The sequence below is a fragment of the Loxodonta africana genome, chromosome 1, assembly GCF_030014295.1.
Source record: "Loxodonta africana isolate mLoxAfr1 chromosome 1, mLoxAfr1.hap2, whole genome shotgun sequence".
Lineage (NCBI taxonomy): Eukaryota > Metazoa > Chordata > Mammalia > Proboscidea > Elephantidae > Loxodonta > Loxodonta africana.
In genome coordinates this window covers 14,409,933-14,431,569 of record NC_087342.1, presented here as the reverse complement: position 1 = coordinate 14,431,569, position 21,637 = coordinate 14,409,933, and the positions used below count along the sequence as shown (strand labels likewise).

General features: G+C 42.9%; 1 protein-coding gene and 1 pseudogene across 1 annotated transcript in view; both read left to right on the top strand.

Moving 5' to 3' along the window:
• HACD2 (3-hydroxyacyl-CoA dehydratase 2) overlaps positions 1–21,637 on the top strand; it is a 107,124-nt gene that overhangs the window by 39,391 nt on the left and 46,096 nt on the right. The gene's annotated exons all lie outside the window — the stretch shown is intronic.
• LOC104845415 (poly(rC)-binding protein 1-like) lies at positions 1,311–3,405 on the top strand (annotated as a pseudogene).

Below are 21,637 nucleotides of genomic sequence, written 5' to 3'. Positions count from 1 at the left end.
CCTATAGTTATAAGATGGCTTATGATGAGTTACATGGTCTCATGTTCAGATTCCAGGCAGAGCGTGGTTGCACATGCAGGCCTTTCCCAGAAACTCGCAGTTTATTTTTCACTGGTCAGAACTCTGCCAGCTTCAAGGGGTTCCAAGAAAGCCAGTGTTTTAGCAGGGCACATTGCTCCAGCAGATAACATCAGTGTTCTGTTGTTGAGGAAGAGAGAGAGAATACATAGTGGGTAAACAACGAGTAGTGCCTGCCACAAGGGGTTTGTGTCAAGGTTGTTGAAGTCCTGAGCCAGCAGGACATCCCAGGAGCCCATCCACTGGCAACAGAATGTAGTGATACCAGTATCATAGTACTTGATGTGAATAACTAACCTGCTTCATATTTTTTAAGTTGGAATTGAGAAGTAAAAACACAGGTTGGTTTACCCATAGGTATTATGTTGTTATCAGGTGCCATGGAGTTGGTTCCGACTCATAGCAACCCTGTGTACAGCAGAAATGGGTGATACACATGGCTATAAATCTCAGTAATGACCTTGTGCATGTATACCCTTATTTCCCTTTTTTTTCCCAGCAAAGTTCTCATCTGACTAGGGGATACTTGAATAAACTCTTCCAAAAGCTCTATTCAATTTAGATTTATGGCTATATGTGATTTTTTTTTTTTTTTGCTAAAATTATTATAAATCAGTTGTGTGAAAATGATTATATATTGCATTTTAAATAGAGTTGTGCTTATTTTGGTTTTTAAAAGAATGTGAAGTCGCCACCGCCGCGCCCTCACCTGCCCGCCCGCCGCTCCCGGCCCTGTGACGCCGCCGCGGCCTCCCGCCGGCACCCGCACCCGCTCGCTCCCGCGGCCTCCCGCCGGCACCCGCACCCGCTCGCTCCCGCGGCCTCCCGCCGGCACCCGCACCCGCTCGCTCCCGCGGCCTCCCGCCGGCACCCGCACCCGCTCGCTCCCGCGGCCTCCCGCCGGCACCCGCACCCGCTCGCTCCCGCGGCCTCCCGCCGGCACCCGCACCCGCTCGCTCCCGCGGCCTCCCGCCGGCACCCGCACCCGCTCGCTCCCGCGCCCGCACCCGCACCCGCACCCGCTCGCTCCCGCGGCCTCCCGCCGGCACCCGCACCCGCTCGCTCCCGTGGCCTCCCGCCGGCACCCGCACCCGCTCGCTCCCGCGCCCGCACCCGCACCCGCACCCGCACCCGCACCCGCACCCGCTCGCTCCCGCGGCCTCCCTCGCTCGCCTCACGCGGGCAGTTTTGGGCCTACACCGCGCCTGCACCGCCAGGCACCAAAGACTTGACCCCGTAACGAGCCCAACTCCCCCAGCGCCGCCCGCGTGACTGAAAGTGGACTAAGTGTGACTCTCACCGTTGGGCTCCTTAGGCACGGAAAGGAAGTAGGAAGCATCACTGGGAGGAAAGGGGAGCGGTTAAGAGGATCCGCGAGGAGGGTGGCGCGCGGATCAGCATCTCGGAGGGGAATTGCCCCGAGAGAATCGTCACTCTGAGCGGGCCCACCAGTGCCATCTTTAAGGCCTTCGCTGTGGTCGTCGACAAGCTGGAGGAAGACATCCACAGCTCCATGACCAACAGCACGGCGGCCGGCAGGCCCCGGCCGCCCAGTGCGGCTCCCTGATGGGGAAAGGCGGCTGTGAGATCCAGGAGACCCGTGAGAGCACGGGCCGGGTCCCCCGGGCGGGCCGTCCCCACTGCTGGCGGGCCGCAGTCCGCCCCCGAGTGTGCCAGGCCGCTCTGCCCGCTCGTGCTGGGGACGCTCCCCGGTCTCCGCAAGGAGAGTCGTGACCCTTCCGTACCAGCCCGTGCCGGCCAGCTCGCCGGTCGTCTGTGCCGGCGGCCAAGATCGCTGCCGCGACGCCGCGGGCTACCCCACGCCACCCATGACCGGGAGGGACCACCTCTAGACGCCTGCTGGACTCAAGGGCAGCACACCATTTCTCCGCTCGACCTGGCCGAGCTGAACCAGGTGGCAAGACAGCAGTCTCACTCTGCCACGCTGCACGGCGGGACGGAGTCGCCGGAACGGACTCCAGCCCTCCAGGTGAAAGGCTGTTGGGCGAGCTTGGGTGCATCCACTCAAACCGCCCGTGAGCTCACCGTTCCAAATAATCGGGCGCCAGGGCGCCGACATTAGGGAGATCCGCCAGATGCCGGGGCCCCAGATCAAAACTGCCAACCCGGTGGAAGGCTGCTCTGGTAGGCAGGTTACTGTCACGGGTTCTGCTGCCAGTATTAGCCTGGCCCAGTGTCTAATCAGTGCCAGGCTTTCCTCTGAGAAGGGCATGGGCTGCAGCTGGAACAGCGTAGGGTCACTCATAACTCCTTTCGGCTGTTTTCCCATGATCCAACTGTAATTTCTGGTCAGTGATTCCAGGTTCTAAATAATTTGTAAGTGTTCAGTTTCTACATAACTTTGTCATCTGCTAAGACTTTAAAAATCACATTTTCTGTTCAGCTGTTAATGCTGGGATCCATATTTAGTTTTATAAGCTTTTCCCTATTTTTAGTTTTGTTTGGTTTTTTTGGCTCCTGAATTTTATTTCTGTTTGTCGATAAGAAATGTAAGAGTGGAATGTTAATAAATTTCAGTTTAGTTCTGTAATGTCAAGAATTTAAGAACTAAAAATGGATTGGTTAAAAAAAAAAAGTGAAGTGTAAAAAAGCCAAACCATACCCATTGCCATTGAGTCAATTCTGACTCATAGCGACCTTATAGGACAGAGTAGAACTGCCCCATAGGGTTTCCAGGGAGTGCCTGGTGGATTTGAAATGCTGACCTTTTGGTTAGCAGCCATAGCTCTTAACCACTACACCGCCAGGATTTCTAATGTGAAGTATGGTGGCTTTAAATCAGGTTGTGGACTTTTTTTTTTTTTTTTAGTGAAAAGACCTTATTTCTAAATATTGTTTTAAAAAATTCAGCTAATCTAGAAAGATATAAAGAAATAAAAATCACCCTTAATCTTATTACCCAGAAATAATTATCATTGTCATTTTGACATACCTTTCTCTGCATATAGAATACTTGTATTTTAGGATAATGTATTTTAGGTATTTAGGTGATATATTTTAGAGTTATTTGTGAACATAATTCAGCATGAATAAATATATTCGCTGAGATATCTCGTGACATAAAAAGTTGGAAAACTTTAGGCAAATAATTCATTTCAATTTTAAAAAGGTGAATAAAAGTTACTGTTTGATTTTCATTATTCATAGCTTCTAAAAAACTTAAAAGTAGCATTTCTAAAAAAGTTTTGACATTAATAAATTCCTATTGCTTTTGATTTATCTTGTAACAAGAAATAAAGAGCTTTTGCCTTGGACTCAGGGTTTCCTTAATCCTCCCCTAGGGTTTTTTTTTTTTTTTTTAATTTAGGGGATCACAGTTGAAATATTATCAGTATAATAGCAGGTGATTGATGTGAAAATAGAATTTTTTTTACAGTGACCATTTACAGTTCTGTGTAGGTTGGGTCTTTTTGTACCTTGAACATTCATTTGCTTATCGTTTTCAAGCTGCAGATACATTCCACCTCTCTAGTTAAATTTAGCTGAGGAATTGTTAGATTCAGCTTATAATTGCTCTTTCTCTTCTCTTCACTCTCTCAGCCTCTGCTGTACTTTGACAAGCTTCACTCCTCCTGCAAGCAGTGTTTTCAGTGTGTGCCTTTCATGAGCTGTCGACAGGCTCTTTCCATGTTCTCCTGGCCTCCTACTCAGTGAATGCCACCACTGCCACCACCCCCATAGGAGTGCGGGGATGGGGAAATGGAGCTGGGCAAAGTCATTTGTACTTTTAACATCTACTGTATGAGCAGCCCTCACTAGACCCTTCTCTTTGTCCTTCTTCGATCCCTTGCATACAATAAGAGCCAAGTTACCCCTTGCAATGTGATGAATCGCTTTTATATGGCCTTTCTTGCCATGGTCTTGTAACTCCCACCAAAAGATTGGGTGAGGCTATGCAAATAAGGTACATGGCACCCTTGTGGGGGTAGGATTTTGTAAATAAGGTGTATGAAACTCTAATAAGGGAATTGGTCCATTTTGCCATTCCACTAGGCTTAAAATGGGCCATCCCAGAGGCAGAAAGAAGGGACTTGACTGCCACCAAGAACAAGAAATGGGAGCAGAGCATGTCCTTTGGATCCGGGGTCCCTGTGCTGAGGACCTCCTACACCCAGGAGACAGAGCTGTGACACCACAGATGGTGAGAAGTGATGGCACAGAAGCAGCAGCAGCAGAACCAGGAGACCAGTGTGAGATGGCGCAGTGAGCTTTCCTCCCACCAAGTAAGGTGGTTACAGTGGGTGTGCCAGCTCATGGAGCGAGAGAGCTGAGCGCCTTCGGGCAGGAGGCTTCCTGGCAGCGTAGGGTGCCTCCAGGCACGCGTCAACAGAGCTCGGCTTGCTGGAGGAGTTGGGCACTCTCGGGCACTTAAAGCTGAAGAGCTTTCTAACACTTGCCCAAGCAGAGCAGAGGCTGGGCTGCGGGGCCAAGAGGCCAAGGGCCAGAGAGAGGCACAGCTGAGAAGAGGCTGTCTTGATCAAAGAGTTGTACCCTGCGTCATCTCTGATCCTGAATTGTATTACTTCACTAATAAACTCAATTGTGAGTATTTTTTGTGAGTTCTGTGTGGCCACTGTAATGAATTATCAAACTCAGCAGAGAAGTAGAGAGTGCCCTGGGAGGGATGGCAGGTGTCAGAATTCGTACCAAAAAAAAAAAAAAGATAGAAGGAGGTATGTCTGACCTCCACTTCATAGGAATCGATCTTGGGCTGATGGTGATTCTCTCTTCGCCTCGTGAAGTTAGAGGCGGTCAGATGCCATCTACACGTCATTTTTACACTCCCAGTTCCTTGTTGGTGCCTTGATTGTGGGCTCATGGTTCATTCAAATAGCTAGGCTTTCCTATGGATAAGGGTAATAGTGAAAGTACTATGTTTTCCATTTAAATGCCATTTTAACATTATTTATTGGATAAATAGCATTATAAATAAACAGTGGAATTCATTTTAATGAAAAAGAAAGAATGTCCCTAAATTCTGCATTTCTAGTCAACTTTTATTTTCCTCTTTCCTCCCGGCTTGGTCTGTATATATGTACAGTTTTTAACATCATTATCATCAGAGTGGCTGTCATTTGAATTCTGTTTTTTTTCTTTAATCATTTTTCCGTGTTGTTACATCGTCTTCATAGCAGTATTTAAATGAGTTTATTTTTTGAATAGGTAATTCATTTGCATGATACAAAATTCAAAAGATATGAAAGAAGAGTATATAGTGAAATATAAGCCTCTCTTCCCGTGATTTTTCCGCCATCTAGTTCCTTTCCCCAGAGGTAACTGCTTTCGCCAGTTTCTTGTGATATAGCAGTTGTCTTTTTTAAAATCTTAATCCTTCTCTTTGTTTACCAGTTTTCAGGACAATGTGTTGGTTTCCCAGAGTCCTCCGAGTCAGATCAATGAAGGTTTTGGTTTTGGTTTTTATTTTATCATCGTGAACTCATGGATTTTTACAAGCTCAGTGTGATTTGTTCCATTGCAGTTACTCTCTAATACTCAGATTGGCCCATGGGAGCATCTTCAAATTGTCCCCAGAGCCCTTTTTCGCAGGACTGCAGTGGTCCTTGATAGCTTCCTTGCTTTCTGGTATTATAAGCTACTCTCAGCTCATCTTGTATTTAACAATATTTTTAATATTTCACTTATATAGGGACCAATAACTAACCTCCTTAGAGAAGAACCACCAAATTTTAAACATAAATATTAATTTGTTATTCAGCTGCGTAAGTTTGGCAAGTTCCTTCACCTCTCTAGACCTCGCTTTCCTCATCTATCAAGTGACTGGGTTGAACTTGAACTCTTAGATCCTTTCCAGCTCTGACAGCCAAGATATTCTCAGCTAGAAATTACTATATTTAAATAACTCTTGCAGTTCTTGCTCTCTTAGAGAGTTCTTTTCATGGATGTCTTCTTTCACAACCTCCTATTAAAGTGACTCTTCATAAGGTTAAACTTATTTTCTTCAGTCTTCCTTCCCCTCCCACTCGCTTTGGTAAAACTCTGAATGGGCATTGCCAATAGAAGTGTATTTCTTGTTTTGTTCACATGAAATTCTATGATTTTTTTCCCCCAAATCAAAAGGGAGTAATATTACTCTCTCAACCTTCTAGTTAGATATTGCGTTATTTCAAGTAATTGGCCATAGGATTGGATTCAGCCTTTTGAAAAAGCTTTACATAAAAAAATTTTCAGACATATGCTGAGGCAAAATATCATAAAGTTTTAAAACAGAGACGCTGGTAAAATGGCTTTACCCTCGTACTTACAGGATAGTTAACATAAGTTAGCAAAAAGAGACCGAGAGACCATAAATACAATAGTTTACCCATCTTATTTGGTCCTGACAGTTTTACTAAAGCCCTTTGTTTTTAGAGAAAAGTATATGATACAGTTTTGCTGGTGAAGCATATATAATCCATCCATGTTTCAAGACTAATCAACAGTCTGGTCTGAAACACTTAAGGGTTCTAGTTAATAATGCAAATAATTGATGGTAATTTGGTATTGAAATGCTACCTGTAACATAGGGGTTTGAGTAAGTTTCCGTGACTTCTGATTGACTCATTGAGTCCTCTGAGGGAATGGCTTGGAATATTTTTATGTTTTTATCTTTTTCAAAAAGTGTCACCCTTTTGTGTTATCTGCGGAAAGCTTGGAAATGTGGCATTTATTTCATGTCCCTATTTCACTCTCGTTCAGAGATAAGGCTTACTATAACATCACTCTTAAAGAGTGAGACCCCAAAAGTAAACAAATAACTGAAAAGCCTCTGAATATTTGATAAAGTCAAAAAAAGCTTATGGCCTTCGGAGGCCTCCGGGCCCTCTCTTGAAGCGAATTTATTGTTACTTTTTACATACAGGAAACCCCGATGGTGTAGTGGTTAAGTATTAAGGCTGCTAACCAAAAGGTTGGCAGTTCGAATCCACCGGGCGCTCCTTGGAAACTCTATGGGGCAGCTCTACTCGGTCCTATAGGGTCGCTATGAGCCGGAATCGACTTGATGGCAGTGGGGTTTTTTGTTTTTTACATACAAGAGCCTCAGGTGAGTGAAGAGTAAGCTACTAGTGGTGGACACTTCGACAGCAGGCTGTCAGAGGCAGGAAGGAAACAGTAAAAAAAGAAAGGAAGGAAGGACGGAACTGTGGAAACAACATCCAGTGGGCTAGAAAGGACATCAGTGAAATTTATTAGTTAAGAACATATGACTCAAAAACTGAGCGCTTGCTTATTTTTCTTTCATGGATAAGTGAATTGCACAACTGGATTGTTTTTCTCTCATTACAAGGGATGTAAAGAAGCTTAAAGCCAAGTTTGCGGTCCACCCCAAGCAGATGCACAGGTGCTTTGCACATCCATTTAGGTATTAATTTCTTCCCTGGCTTCAAGTTATTTTTCTTATCTTTATTTTCCTTAAGCCCAACTTTCTACCTTACATTTTTATTGTATATTTAGTGCTTTTCCAGCTTTTCTCCTCTAAGTTTCCATAACAGCAGTGAAGTGAGTAGTTTCACCCCAGGGGGTTTAAGAGTAAAGGTGAAAGAGCCTGCCATAAGCATGAAACATCTTCGAAGTCTCCTGTGTTTTATCTTCTCCATAATATAGGTGTATTTTAGTATTAAAATTGACTTTGCCCAGAACTTCAGGAAACAATCATTATTTCACGAAAATCAATACTCTATGTATGTCCTGTCACTTTATCTCCTACAGCAGAATTGTTCATGTAGGGTAAATTCGGAAGCCAGCATGTAATAGCATTTAGTTGAAAAATTTCCATGACAGACACCTTAAATTGCTCATATGACATGATTTCGTACCAACTCTACCTTTTCTCAGTAAACCCAGCACAGCCACTGTTTTCCTTCAGTGTTGGCAACAGTCCATTCTTTTTTCATTTGAACATCAGGTGAAATGGCTGGATTGTATTAGGAACCGTGTTGTATGAAAACTGTATGATGTTTGGACAGGAGAATTACAGTTGGCATGGTGAGGGGCCAGGGGACTTGAGACCACCACTAATTTGGTGCACACGTTTGTGTGGTGAAATGCTGGGTAGAGTTGCCCACGCTGAGTTCTTTTTATTTTTGGGGGGCTGAGTACAGTTGAGTATGTTTACTACTACTAGGGTATCACTAGATTGGACCCTGCCGCACGTCTTTGGGGCATACAGGCATCAGTTTGAGAAGCACCTTGATTTTGTCACTTAAAGGGATAAGATTGAATTCTAACTGCACATTTCTTCCCACTGCTAGACAAATGAAGAATCCTTATCCTTGATTCTTGTATTTCTCTCTTTATATCCATTTCAATTTCATAAAAATGAGCATGAATGCACTTAGTTAACATTGTCCTTCAGCACAAAGAACACTGAAGGCCCTCATAGAGGTTAGTGCATATTTTAGAAATGCCAACCTCAAAAAAGTCCGTATTTACAGAGCTTATCATATAAATACCATAATTTTGCTATTGATTTCAGTCTTAGATATACTTTTTTTTTTTTTGGTCAGAGCTCAATAACTTAAGTGTCATCATGTGAAATATAGTGAAAATTGCCGTGCTTTCTGGAGAGAAAAAAAGAAAAGAAAGTGTTTTTCTGCCAGTCCTTGTCTTTAAAAAAGCCAGCCATTTTCTTCTTTGAGTCCTATGGTATTAGACTCTGCCCTCTCTCCTGCCCACGCTTCTCTTTGTTTTGGCTAGAAATATTTTCTTTCCCTGAGATTAACTGGTGCTCTTAAGGAAGGTATTTAGGAAAACTCCCTAAAGATTGGAACTGGTTCAGTTTCAGAATTCTTTTTTTGCTGGTGCTGAATATTTACTCTCTTTTTAAGAATAATGATTTAATTAATTTGGAAATTTTAATTCACGTTCTTTATGAGGAGCTCAAGTAATGTGGAAAAGTATGAAGAGTAAAGTTGAAAAATCACTCCAAATCTTACCAATAGAATTAAACTTTACTAATTTTAGGTAAACATCATTCCAGAGAGCATTCTCTTCATGTAGATATTAATACAAGGAAGAAAAGGTAGATGGGTGGAAGAATAGAGACAGATAGCTCATATTATAATGCTATTTTTTAATTAAAAGCATTGAATTTATTAAAAATAAATTTAAAAATTATAAAACTTTTTTTCACCACAAGGAATATATTATTTATTAAAAGGTCCCTCTAAGTTTAAGAAAAAGATGTGAAAAAAATACAGAATGGAATTATGTTTCTATTTCAGTTTTAGGCAATATTTCTTCCTAGGGTTGCTATGAGTTGCAATTGACTTGATAGCAACAGGTTTGAGTTTTTTTGGTTTCTTCATCCTGTAAAAGAGCACGCTTCCTTCCATCTCTTCTTCCCTGACTCCTGTTTAATAAACATGTACGTTATGTTCTATAACCGTAATTGCCATAATTGTTTAGTCTTCGTGTCATATTTGGATGGATTCAGTGCCTGCTGTGAGCCCTTTTGCCATGGCTTTTCCATTCCTGAGGTCTTTATTTTGATTTATCTCTTGTTCGGCTGGATTTTTGACAGCACGTAGTGTTCCTCAGGTCACATAGGTATTATATGCTATTCTTTCACATTTTTAGTGATGTCTACCTTTTACCGTTTCATTAGAATGACCCCTTGGTGAATTATAGTATCCTTGAACATTCTTTCCTTCAGACCTTTGTAGTCTTGCTTCACTGTCTTCTGACAGTGGTCGTTGCTGTGGAAAAGTCAGAAGTCATTCTGATTTTCTTTCCACTTTGTAGGTAATTTGCTTTTTATGTCTGGATCCCTGAAGTATTATTTTTATAACTAAGAGATTTCTCAGTTTTAGTCATTCATTATCAGGTGTTGTTTCCTGAAACACATGTATTCTCTCAGTGTGGAGATTTAGTTCTTTCATTTCTTGGATTATGCCTGTGACTGCTTTTTTCTGTTCCATACATTGGGTTCTTTACTTTGGGGAAAGGAGCCCTGGTGGCCCAGTGGTTAAAGTGCTCAGCAGATGACCAAAAGGTGGTTGGAGCCCACCAGCCTCTCTGCAGGAGACAGATGGAGCAGTCTGCTCCCGTGAAGATCACAGCCTTGGAAACCCTGTGGGGCAGTTCTGCCCAGTTCTGTGGGTTGCTATGAGTTGGGAGCAACCTGACGGCAGTAGGTTTTACTCTGGGCAGTTATCGTTATGTTGCCTTGTCTTTGTCTTCCATAATTATTGCCTTCCTTTCAGTTGGGTTAATCTTTGACTTTCCCCCCTGGCTACAATGCATCCTTTATGTTTAATCTCTTCTTTATTTTTGTGTTATGCTTGTTTGGCTGCTGTGCCTTTTCCTCTTGCTAAACTGTGAGGAGCCCTGTCCAGCCATTTCATTGCTCTGATGTTAGTGTGACTGAATTCTTTCTGACTTTGTATCCACAATATTGATGATTTGATAGTTTCCTTTCTGAGCTGCAGTTTAAGAATTGGGCTTTTCCTGTTTTTGCACTATTTTCTATACCCTGAGGGCACGGGGGTGGGGCTTGGGAGAGTACCTAGATATTGAGACATTATAAAGCCTCAATAATTAAAGTAGTATACTTAGGAAGAAAGACCTTCAGAATATTTTTTAAAGGGAAGCAGCAGGGTATAGAACAGCATTATAAAATGCTGCCATTGTGTAAAACTTGGAGAAAGAATGTATATAAATATACTTTATATATTCACACACACATTTGCTTTTATATGCCTAAATATATACCTCTAGAATGATAGACAAGGAATTATTAGTTGGCTGCCTGTGGTAAAGGAGCTTGGGAAGTAGTAGGATGGAATGAGGAGGGAGACTTTTCTTTGTGTAATTTCTGGCACCAACTTTGTGTCTCCTGCCTTGCTTTGGTCTCCACTACCCATGTATTGGAGCTCTGGTGGTGCAGTGGTTAAGAGCTCAGCTGCTAACCAAAGGTCAGCAGTTCGAATCCATCAGCCACTCCTTGGAAACCTTATGGAGCAGTTCTGCTCTGCCCTAGAGGGTCACTGTGAGTTCCAGTGCTGCCCAGCTTTGCAGGAATCAGTGGCGTTGGGAGTCCTCAAAGCATCCTAGTTCTGGAGAAGCAAGTGACTGCCACATACCCTTTGTACAGCTTTTGCTTCACATACACACACACACGCACACACACATTTATATGCCTCTTATATATGCCAGTTTTTCACTTCAAAAATTCACTGCCCTTTTAACATAAATTCTTACAGTTACTTCTCAAGTTATAACTTTGCCTTGGCAAAAATTTGTACTGCGGACAGAGATATCCTTCTGAAGTCAAGATCTGATCATGCCATTCTCCTGTTTACAAGTGTTGAGTAGCCTCTTGTCACCTTTAGGAAAAAGTCCTAGAAATAGATGCTATCCCCAAACAAATCAGTTTTAAGAGTGTAAGCTCATGAGGGCAGGGACATTGTCTTGCTCCCTGTTGTATCCCCAGCATATAGAATTGTACTGGGCACAGAGTGTGAACTCCATAAGTATCTTTTGGATAAACTAATGGATAATAGATGCCTAGTAAATCTTTTTTGAGTAAATTTTGACTTAGTGATAGCTTACTAATAAAATTGCACTCTTCATCTGAAAACAACTAATTTAATCAACAATAACAACAAATCTGTGTGCTGGATATTTTTAACATGTTATACCATTGTGTTCACATGGGGATAACGGCTTAACAAATGCAAACCCAGTGGGACTGACTGCACACAGACCAGAGAAGTAAGAGGATCTGGCCTGGCATGTCTCTTGATCCTCCTCATTCCACAAGGGTTCGTGGTAGTATACGACGGCACTGGGTTTGTATACACAATGTATAGAGTCGCTGTGAGTCAGAATCGGCTCAACAGCATGCAACAACAGCAACATACACAAATCTGATAATGTACATTGCACTGCAGATCTGGCTTAAAGCTTTCTGGCTACCAGCTTGAAAAGGGAAACTGAGTTATAGAATTCTTATTATTGAAAAGGAGCAAACATTTCTTAACATTAAGTTCTATAAGAGATTTCCCACCTGGGGCTTTATATAAAAGGGCGTTGAGTGATACCAAACCCAGTGCTGTGGAGTTGATTCCGACTCACAGCGACCCTATAGGGCAGAGTAGAACTGCCCCCATAGAGTTTCCAAGGAGCCCCTGGTGGATTTGAACTGCTGACCCTTATGGTTAGCAGTCATAGCACTTAACCACTACGCCACCAGGGTTTCTATCTGCCTGATAAGAACAGCAAAACCCAACCCAGTGATGCCACTTCGGCTCAGAGCTAAGATAATATGGTCCACCTGTGTGGCCTTTGTTGTCCGTGTGGGATTGAATTCAAGGGTAGATTTGGGGCTCTTGGGAAAGGACTAGTGGGCTTCAGGTGGTCTTTCTCTCATAAGGGTCCCTTCTTCCCACTGGCCCTTTGACAGGTCCAGTAAGAGCAGGCATTTTGAATTGTTCTGTCAGGTGAGCACCTGAACCACTGTTTGCTGCGTGACTGGTTGAGGTAGACGCATATGCTATAGCAGCCAAGTGAGCAGTTGGTGTGAATGACATCATTTGAGGGAGATTAAGGTGCTTAACTGGGGCGGTTCTCCTGGACAGGGACTGCAGGAACCCCTGAAGGCAGGGCCAGGCGCATCTCTGCACCGTCATCCAGTTAGAAAACACAGATCAGCTTCTTATTCACTCGATTATAAACCTGAATTCCTGCCCAAGGATGTGCTAAAGCAGGCACTCCTGTGTATTGTTGGTGGGATTGGAAACTGATAAAAAACTTTTTTTTTTTTAAAGACTCAGTGCTATTTTGTTTGTTACTTTCATAGCTGTTCACTTCTTTTTGTGTGTATGGTAAATATATATGTAACAAAACGTTTGCCATTCAGCAGCTTTCACATGTACAGTTTAGTTCATCATATTGTTTAACCATCACGCCTATCCATTCCTAAATTTTTCTATCACCGTTAACAGAACCCCAGTGTCCTCTAACCATTGAGGCCCCCTGCCTCTGGTAACCACTAGTAAACTTTGGTCTCTATACACTTGCACTTATATTTTATATAAGTGTATAGAAATATCAGTATTGTATGATCCCACTTATACTTTATACAAGTGGGATCATACAATATTTATCCTTTTGTGACTGACTGACTTCACTCAGCACAATGTTTTTAAGGTTCCTCCATGCTGTAGCATGTAGCCAAACTTTATTTCTCTTCATGGCTGAGTAATATTCCACTGGTTATCCATTCATCTTGTCGATGGACATGTAGGGTGTTTTCACCTTTTGGCTGTTGTGAATAGTGCTGTAGTGAACGCTGGCGTACAAGTCTCTGTTGGTGTTCCTGCTTTCAATGATAACAAACTTTTTGGCAACAACTTGGCAATATATTCTAAGAGTCTTAAAAACATTCGTATCATTTAAAAAAAAAAAAAAGTATCATTTGACCTATTAGGTATACTTCTGGGAGCCCTCCCAAAGATATAATCCTTTTAAAAAATTGAATAATTGAAGTTTTCTTTATAATACTTCATTTATAGTATCAAGAAAGTGGGAACAATTTAAATGTCCCATAGAAGAACAGCTAAACAAATATGATACATTCCACTCAAAGGAGTATTATGACTCAAGTTAAAATGTTTTGAAGAATGTAAAATAGAAAATAGAAAGCTTCTTAAAATGTTAAATGAGAAAAAGCAGAAAACAAAGTATAAACAATAGAAGGTGAATTGTGCTTAAGAATGTCCTTAAAGGAAAAGACTGGTGTGAACTACACCCAAAGAGTAAATAGTTGGCGCTGAGTGCTACGTCTGCTCTGTGACTTGGGCGCCGTCCACCGTGCACGTCGCTCCCAGCCACCCGAGCCCCGGCCCGTGGTCCAGCCACCCCCCGTGCTGGGCACCAAGGAGATGGGGCGCTGTGTGCACGTGTCCGCTGGCGCCGCGGTCAGGCGCGCCTTTCTGGAGCGCGGCCACACCAAGCTGGACATCGCCTTCATGTCCTGCAACAGCCAGTCTGAGAGCATCCTGTGCAGCGTGAGGCTCGGGCTGTGCGACAGGGACTGCACGGGGGGCCTGCTGACCTGCAAGTACAAAGACAAGAACAGGAAGCAGCCCGTGGGCCACTTGTTTGGGAGCAGCTGGGCTGAGACCTACAGGAATCTTCCGGAAGGAGCACCACTTCAAGGCCACTGCCCTGGTGGAGAAGGCCCAACAGGCTACTTACAGCTCCAGTGCCTCCATCACGACCTCAGCCACCCTGTGGTGGATGTGCTGCCACTCCCAGCTCCAGACTGCCTCAGGAGCGTGGTCGTCCTGGGCATGTCCAGCCTGGAGCAGCTGGGGCAGAACTTAGTGGCAACTGAGAAAGGGCTCCTGGAGCCTGCTGTCATGGACACCTTTAACCAAGCCTGGCATTTATGGCCCATGAATGTCTCACCTACTTCTGCTAGACCCCAGTGTGGCTCAAGCTGGCAAGGGACTTCTTTCTCTTCTGTCACCTCTTCCATTCTCTCACTCTGGCCAGTCTTTGCCCTACACCGATTTAGCATGGTTTTTCCTGAGTGTCTTGAACCATGCATTATTTTTCTAGATTCCTGTCTTACTCTTTGTTGCCTGTGTAGTGGGGCTGAGCTCTGCTCAGGCTTTTCTTGTTTGAATAAAGCAGGTACTTGGCCTGGCTGTGGCCCAGGCCTAGAGTGAACCCCAGGAACTCAACTCCTCTGCTGCTTTGAATTTGTTTCCCATCCTGCCTGGGGGCTTGCTGAGAAAGGGGCAGAACTATGAACTGGAGTCTTCAAAGGGCAAAGATAGTGGGAGGGTCTTAGGCACACTGCCTTCGCAAGGTTCTCCTCTCAGGCCCTTGCCTTGAACCTAGCCTGACCTCTCAACAATGGAGCCTGAGATAGCTCTCCCTCTTCTAAAATAGAAAAAAGAGGACCAGACATCTTGAGGAGTCCTGGTGACGCAGTGGTTAAGAGCTTGGCTGCTAACTAAAAAGTTTGCAGTTCGGATCCACTGGCTGCTCCCTGGAAACCCTATAGGGCAGTTCTACTCTGTCCTGTAGGGTCCTTTGAGTCGCAGTCGACTTAACAGCAAGGGGATACACCCTGAGGTAGATTTTTCTCGTTCAGAAATGCCCTCGCTAAATACTTAAAGATAAAACAATTTGGGAAAACATGAGAGGCATCATCAATGAGAAGAGTCAAACCTCCCTGGAAGCTGTAGACATTTTTAGCTCTTCTATTCACTCTCAACTCCAGCAGTGGTTTTACTCTTATCTTAGCTAAAGCCTCCTGTCTTCTTATTGTTCATAAGATCCTCAGACTTGGCTCTGAGCCTCCTTCGGTTGGGATGGAGGATGGGGCAAGGGCAGCCGAGTGCTCATTTTCCTCAGCAAATCCCTACTATAAGCACAAGATACCCAAGACTGGAGAAGGAAGGAAACCTTGGGACAGGTGGTTGCTGTTTGAGCATCCCTGTGCAGCAGAGTCAGTCCGGCCCTGGGCGAGGGGTGGGGCAAACAGCAGCCAGCCGTTGGAGCAGTCTCCAAGTGATCGAAGGCCTGGAAATCCAGACAAAAGCACAAATCCAAAAGACTCTTTATTCTAAGAATAAGAAAAGTCTTATTCGCTGTCAAGAGGCAGATAACCTACAGACTCTAATTTATTCTTTACAAAAGAAGTCACCCTCCTTTGTCTTCATCCGTAGCTAAATGAATGCTCCCCCAAGAGGGCTGGTGTATCATTTGCTGTTGTACAATAAACCACCTTGAAATTTAGCTGCTTAAAACAATAGCAGTCCCCCAAGGTGATGTGTAGGTTCAGCACAATCCCTATCAGAATCCCAGCTGGCTTTTTTTTTTTTTAATAGAAATCGATAAACTAAAATTCATATAGAAATCCAAGGGACCCAGACAAGCCAAAATGATCTTGAAAAAGAACAAAATTAGAGGACTCACACTTTCCGATTCAAAAGCTGCAGTAATCAAGACAACATGGTGTTGCCACGAGGCTAGATCAGTGGAACGGAATTGAGAGTCCCAAAATAAACTGTTAGGTTTACTGTCAGTTGGTTTTGGAGAAGCGGGCCAAGGCAATTCAATAGAGAAAGAATAATCTTTTAAACAAATGGTGCTGGGATAACTAAACATTCATATACAAAGAATGACGTTGGATCCCTTCCTCAGACCGTACACAAAGTTAACTCGAAATGAATCAAAGACCTAAATGTGAGAGCTAAAATTATAAAACTCTTAGAAGAAAAATGTAGGCGTAAATCTTCATGATGTTGGGTTAGGCAGTGATTTCTTAGTTATAACGCCAAAAGCACAAGCAGCAAAAGAAAAATAAATTGTTAAATTTTAAAAAATTCATAAAGCACCATCAAGACAGTGAAAAAATAACCCATGGAACGGGAGAAAACATATACGAAATCGTGTATCTGATAAAGGACTTGTGTCTAGAATAGATAAGGAATTCAAAAAAATAAAAAAGGCAACCCAATCAAAAAATGGGTCAAAGATCTAAGCAGATGTTTCTCTGAAGGAGTTACACAGATGGCCACCGACACACGGAGGGCCGCCGACCCACGGGTGGCCGCCGACGCACGGAGGGCCGCCAACACACGGGTGGCCACTAAGCACGTGAAAAGCTGAACATCGTTATCCATTAGGAAAATGCAGATCAAAACCACAGTGAGTAACACTTCACACCTACCTTCTTGTTGCTGTTAGGTGCCGCTGAGCTGGTTCCGACTCATAGCGACCCTGTGCACAACAGAGTGAAACACTGCCCGGTCCTGCACCATCCTCACAGTTGTTGCTGTATTTGAGCCCATTGTTGCAGCCACTCTGTTAATCCATCTCATTGAGGATCCTCCTTTTCACTGACCCTATACTTTGCCAAGCATGATGTCCTTCTCTAGGGTCTGGTCCCTTCTGGGAACATGTCCAAAGTAAGTGAGATGAAGTCTCGCCATCCTCACTTCTAAGGAGCATTCTGGCTGTACTTCTTCAAAGACAGATTTGTTCATTCTTCTGGCAGTCTATGGTATACGCAGTATTCTTCTCCAGCAGCACAATTCAGAGGCATCAATTCTTCTTCAGTCTTCCTTGTTCGTTCCGGCTTTCGCATGCATACGATGTGATTGAAATACTATGGCTTGGGTCAGGTGCACCTTAGTCCTCAAAGTGACATCTTTGCTTTTTAACACTTTAAAGAGGTCTTTTGCAACAGATTTGCCCAACGCAGTACGTCAGTTGATTTCATGACTGCTACCTCCATGGGCATTGATTGTGGATCCAAGTAAAGTGAAATCCTTGACAACTTCAATTTTTTCTGTGTTTATCCTGATGTTGCTTATTGGTCTAGTTGTGAGAATTTTTGTTTTCTTTATGTTGAGGTGTAATCCAGACTGAAGGCTGTAGTCTTTGATCTTCATCAGTGAATGCTTCAAGTCCTCTTCACTTTCAGCAAGCAAGGTTGTGTCATCTGTATAACGCAGGTTGTTAATGAGTCTTCCTCCAGTCTGGATGCCGAGTTCTTCACATAGTCCATCTTCTCAGATTATTTGCCTAGCATACGGATTGAATGGATATGGCCACATGTTTAAAATCAGGAAAGGTATGCATCAGGGTTGTACCCTTTCATCGTGCTTATTCAATCTGTATGCTGAGCAAATACTTACCTACACCTACTAGGATGACTGTAATAAAAAAGACAGACAATAACAAGCGTCGAGGAGGATCTGCAGAAAGCAGAACCCTTGTACACTGCTGGTGAGAATGAAAAATGGTGCAGCCATTTTAGAACACAGCCTGTCAGTTTCTCAAAAGGTTAAATAGTTTACCATCTCACCCAGCAATTCCACTCCTAGGTATATACTCAAGGGAAATGAAGATACATGTCCACACGAAAACTGGTATTTGAATGTTCATAGCATTATTCATAAAGGCAAAAAGCAGAAACAACCACAATGTCCATCAACTGACAAATGGATAAATAAAATGTGGTATGCCTGTATTTTTTTTTGCGGGGGGTGGGGGGAGTTTATGCCTATACAGTGGAATACTATTTGGTCATAAAAAGAAATGAAGTACTGATACATCTACAACATGGATGAACCTTGAAAATAGTAAGTTCAGTGAAAAGCCGTCACAAAAGACCACATAGTACATACTTCCATTTGTGTGAAATGTCTGGAATAGGCAAATCTATAGGGACAGAAAGTAGATTACTGGTTGTCTGGGGCTGAGGGGGAGGTTGGAGGGAAATGGAACGTGACTGTTAATGAGTACGGGGTTTCTCTTTGGGGTAAGGAAAAGGTTCTAAAATCGATTGTGTTGGTTGTACAACTCCCAGTACACTAAAAACCATGGGAGTATACATTTTATTTTTTGTGCTTTAAGTGAAAGTTTGGATTGTTGTCGTTGTCAGGTGCCATCGAGTCGGTTCCAACTCATAGCGACCCTGGGCACAACGGAACGAAACACTGCCCGGTCCTGTGCCATCCTTACAATTGTTGGATGATACACTTTAAATAGATGATTTGTGTGTTATGTGGATTATGTCTCAATAAAGGTTTTAAAACAACAACAACAAAAGTAAATAATTGCCTTTGAATACTAAAATTTATCTTTAAGAAAATCTGATAATTTTTATTTAGCATTTTTGAAAGGAAAATACGTACATTTATATCCCCTAGAAAAGGGAATTTACAGTAGGGAAGGGATCATTAATAAACCTATGTTCAGCTGAACTGAAATAGTGTCCCAGACCTTCCAGGTCCCTTTGTTCAAAGTCATACTTACTTAGCATTCTGGTCTTGACATCAGAAAAAAGTACCCCAAGGTGAGGGCCTCTAAAATCACAGCCATTCAGTTGTGAGAAAGTTAGTGCGTCTATTCTAAATGAATACGTTGTTGTTCTGGCATATAAACTAGCCACACCGACTTATAACTGACCCTGTGAGTTTGGTTAGTATCTGTTAGTTTCCTGGAGTCTGATTGTCGTCGATGAATGGAATAAAATCAGGTTTCTGAACTCTCACATCTGTCCTCCAAACCATGGAGTCCTTGGTTCCCACCAAGACATTGCCGCAACGGAGAAGCGTGGCTTGGAACGTTAGCAGTCCAGCCCATTGCTGCAGGGTGAAAGAGAAAGACCAGAAATGAAGGGGGGAAATCATATTTGCACGTGACGAGCTGGTCTTCAAGGGAAAAAAAAGCTAAAAATAGCGATGGTCTTTCCTTAAGCGTTTGATTTTCAGTCTCTTTTTAAATTTTTCTTATTTGACGTGTGATCTAGCTAAGTATATTCACTAAATATTTGACTACTAAATAATTACTGCAGCAGCATTGCTTATTATTATAACTTGACTTTGTACTTCAATCATACATTTATTTTCTTTAACAGCTTTTGAGATATTATTCACATACCATAGAGTTCACTCATTTAAATTGTACAGTTTGGTGGTTTTTGGTATTGTTACAGAGTTGTGTAACCATCACCACAGTCAATTTTAGGACATTGTCCTTACTCCCCAACAGAGCTCTATACCCGTTACCCTTCACTCTTCATCCCGCCTCCAAACACCCAGCCCTGGGTAGCCACTAATTTACTTTCCGTCTATAAATTTGCCAGTTCCGGACATTTCATATGAATGGAACCATGCATTAATAGGTGGTCTTTTTTTTTTTTTTACTGGCTTCTTTCACTTAACATACTATTTTCAAGGTTTATTAATATTATAGCATGTATTAGTACTTCATTTCTTTTTATTGTCAAATAATATTCCATTATATGATATATCACATTTTATTTATTCACTCATCTGTTGGTGGACATTTTCGTTGTTTCCGCTTATTGGCTATTATGAATATTGCTGTGAACGTTCATGTCCAAGTTTTTGTGTGGACATATGTTTTCATTTCTCTTGGACACACACACATTCCTAAGAGTGGAATTGCCGGGTTATATAGTAATCTGTATTTTAACAGAGCACCAGGCCGTTCTTCTGTGGCGTTGCTGGGTGGGTTCGAACTGCTAATGTTTAGGTTAGTTGTTGTGTGCTGTTGAGTCAGTTCTGATTCACAGTGACCCCATGTGACCCTATAGGGTTTCCTAGGCTGTAATCTTTACGGGAGCAGATTGCCAGGTCTTTTCTTCCGAACAGTGGCTGTTGAGTTTGAACTGCTGACCGAGTGCTTAACCGTTGAGCCACCAGGATCGAGCACAGACTATTTGACCTGGAATCGACTTGACAGAATGGGTTTGGTTTTTTTCCTCTTAAAGGAGGCAAGAATTCTAGATAATGGTGGTGGCTGATCTCTAGACAGGGATTGTGGTTGTAGGAAAACAACCACATAGGGATAGGCCAAAGGATTGTAAACTTAGCAGACTTTGGTAATTATACCTGCAAAAGCCAGAACCTGTTAAGGCAGAATCCTGTCAGAGAAGGAGAACTCAAATATTTTCTACTAGTAGAGAGCAACAGAAAAGTGGTAAGCTGTACCCTGTCAAAGATAGAAAATTTGCAAGACCCAGAAAAACAAGGCAGTCATGTCAAGCTCCAGCTCTCACAGGTTTCACTGTATCTAAAATAAATAACCTGAGGACACTGGGAGGAGAATTGTACCAGGGCTTATAGTGAACACATTGGTGAAGACAGTGAACTTTGATTTTGCTGTGCTTGTTAACAAAAAGTGAGTGGATAATAATAAAAGATACCAACTCAATCATTAGACAGTCTGTCAAGTGGATATCCAGAAGCTTCCAACATTCACTAGACACAAATATGGTTGATTTCCCATCCATTGTTGCCTATTCATTTTGGAAAATGGAGGTTAGGAAACAGTCCACAAAGCCACCCTATCTTATGACACCACCTGGAAGTTTGGAAATGCCCATGACTACCTTCAGGTTCAATAGTTTGCTAGAAGGACTCACAGAACTTGCTGAAAGCTGTTATACTCATGGTTTATTATGGCAAATGGATACAGATAAAAATCAGCCAAGGGAAGAGATGTGCTGGGCAGAGTCCAGGAGAGTTGGAGCTTCCAGCTCTCTTCTCCCAGTGGAGTCATGGACATGTTAACTCTTCCCACACCATGTGTGACAATCACTCTGACTATTGCCAACCAAGGAAGCCCACCTGAGCTGTGGTGCCCAGAGTCTTTACTTAGGGCTCCATCACATAGACATAGTTGGCTGCCCACATGGCTGACCTCAGGTTACAGTCTTGAACAGATATCGTGTGACCCAAATCCCATACCATAAATCACATTTTTAGACTATCCAGCGTGGCCCAACTCCCCCAGGTGAAAGACATGTTTATGAGGCAGGACATTCCTAGGGCTTAGAGATCACCTCCCAGGAGCTGAGGGCAAAGGCCAGGCCTCTCTTTGGACAGGGTTAGTTCCTTTACTACACAGAAACTCATAGTGTAAAATCAACTTTAAATGTGTAATTTCAAAGGTTAAATGGTGGTTTTGTTTTCTTCATATGATAAGGTATAAAAAATAGTGTACTTGTTCAGTGGTTTTAAAGGCTTGAGAAGTGTACCCA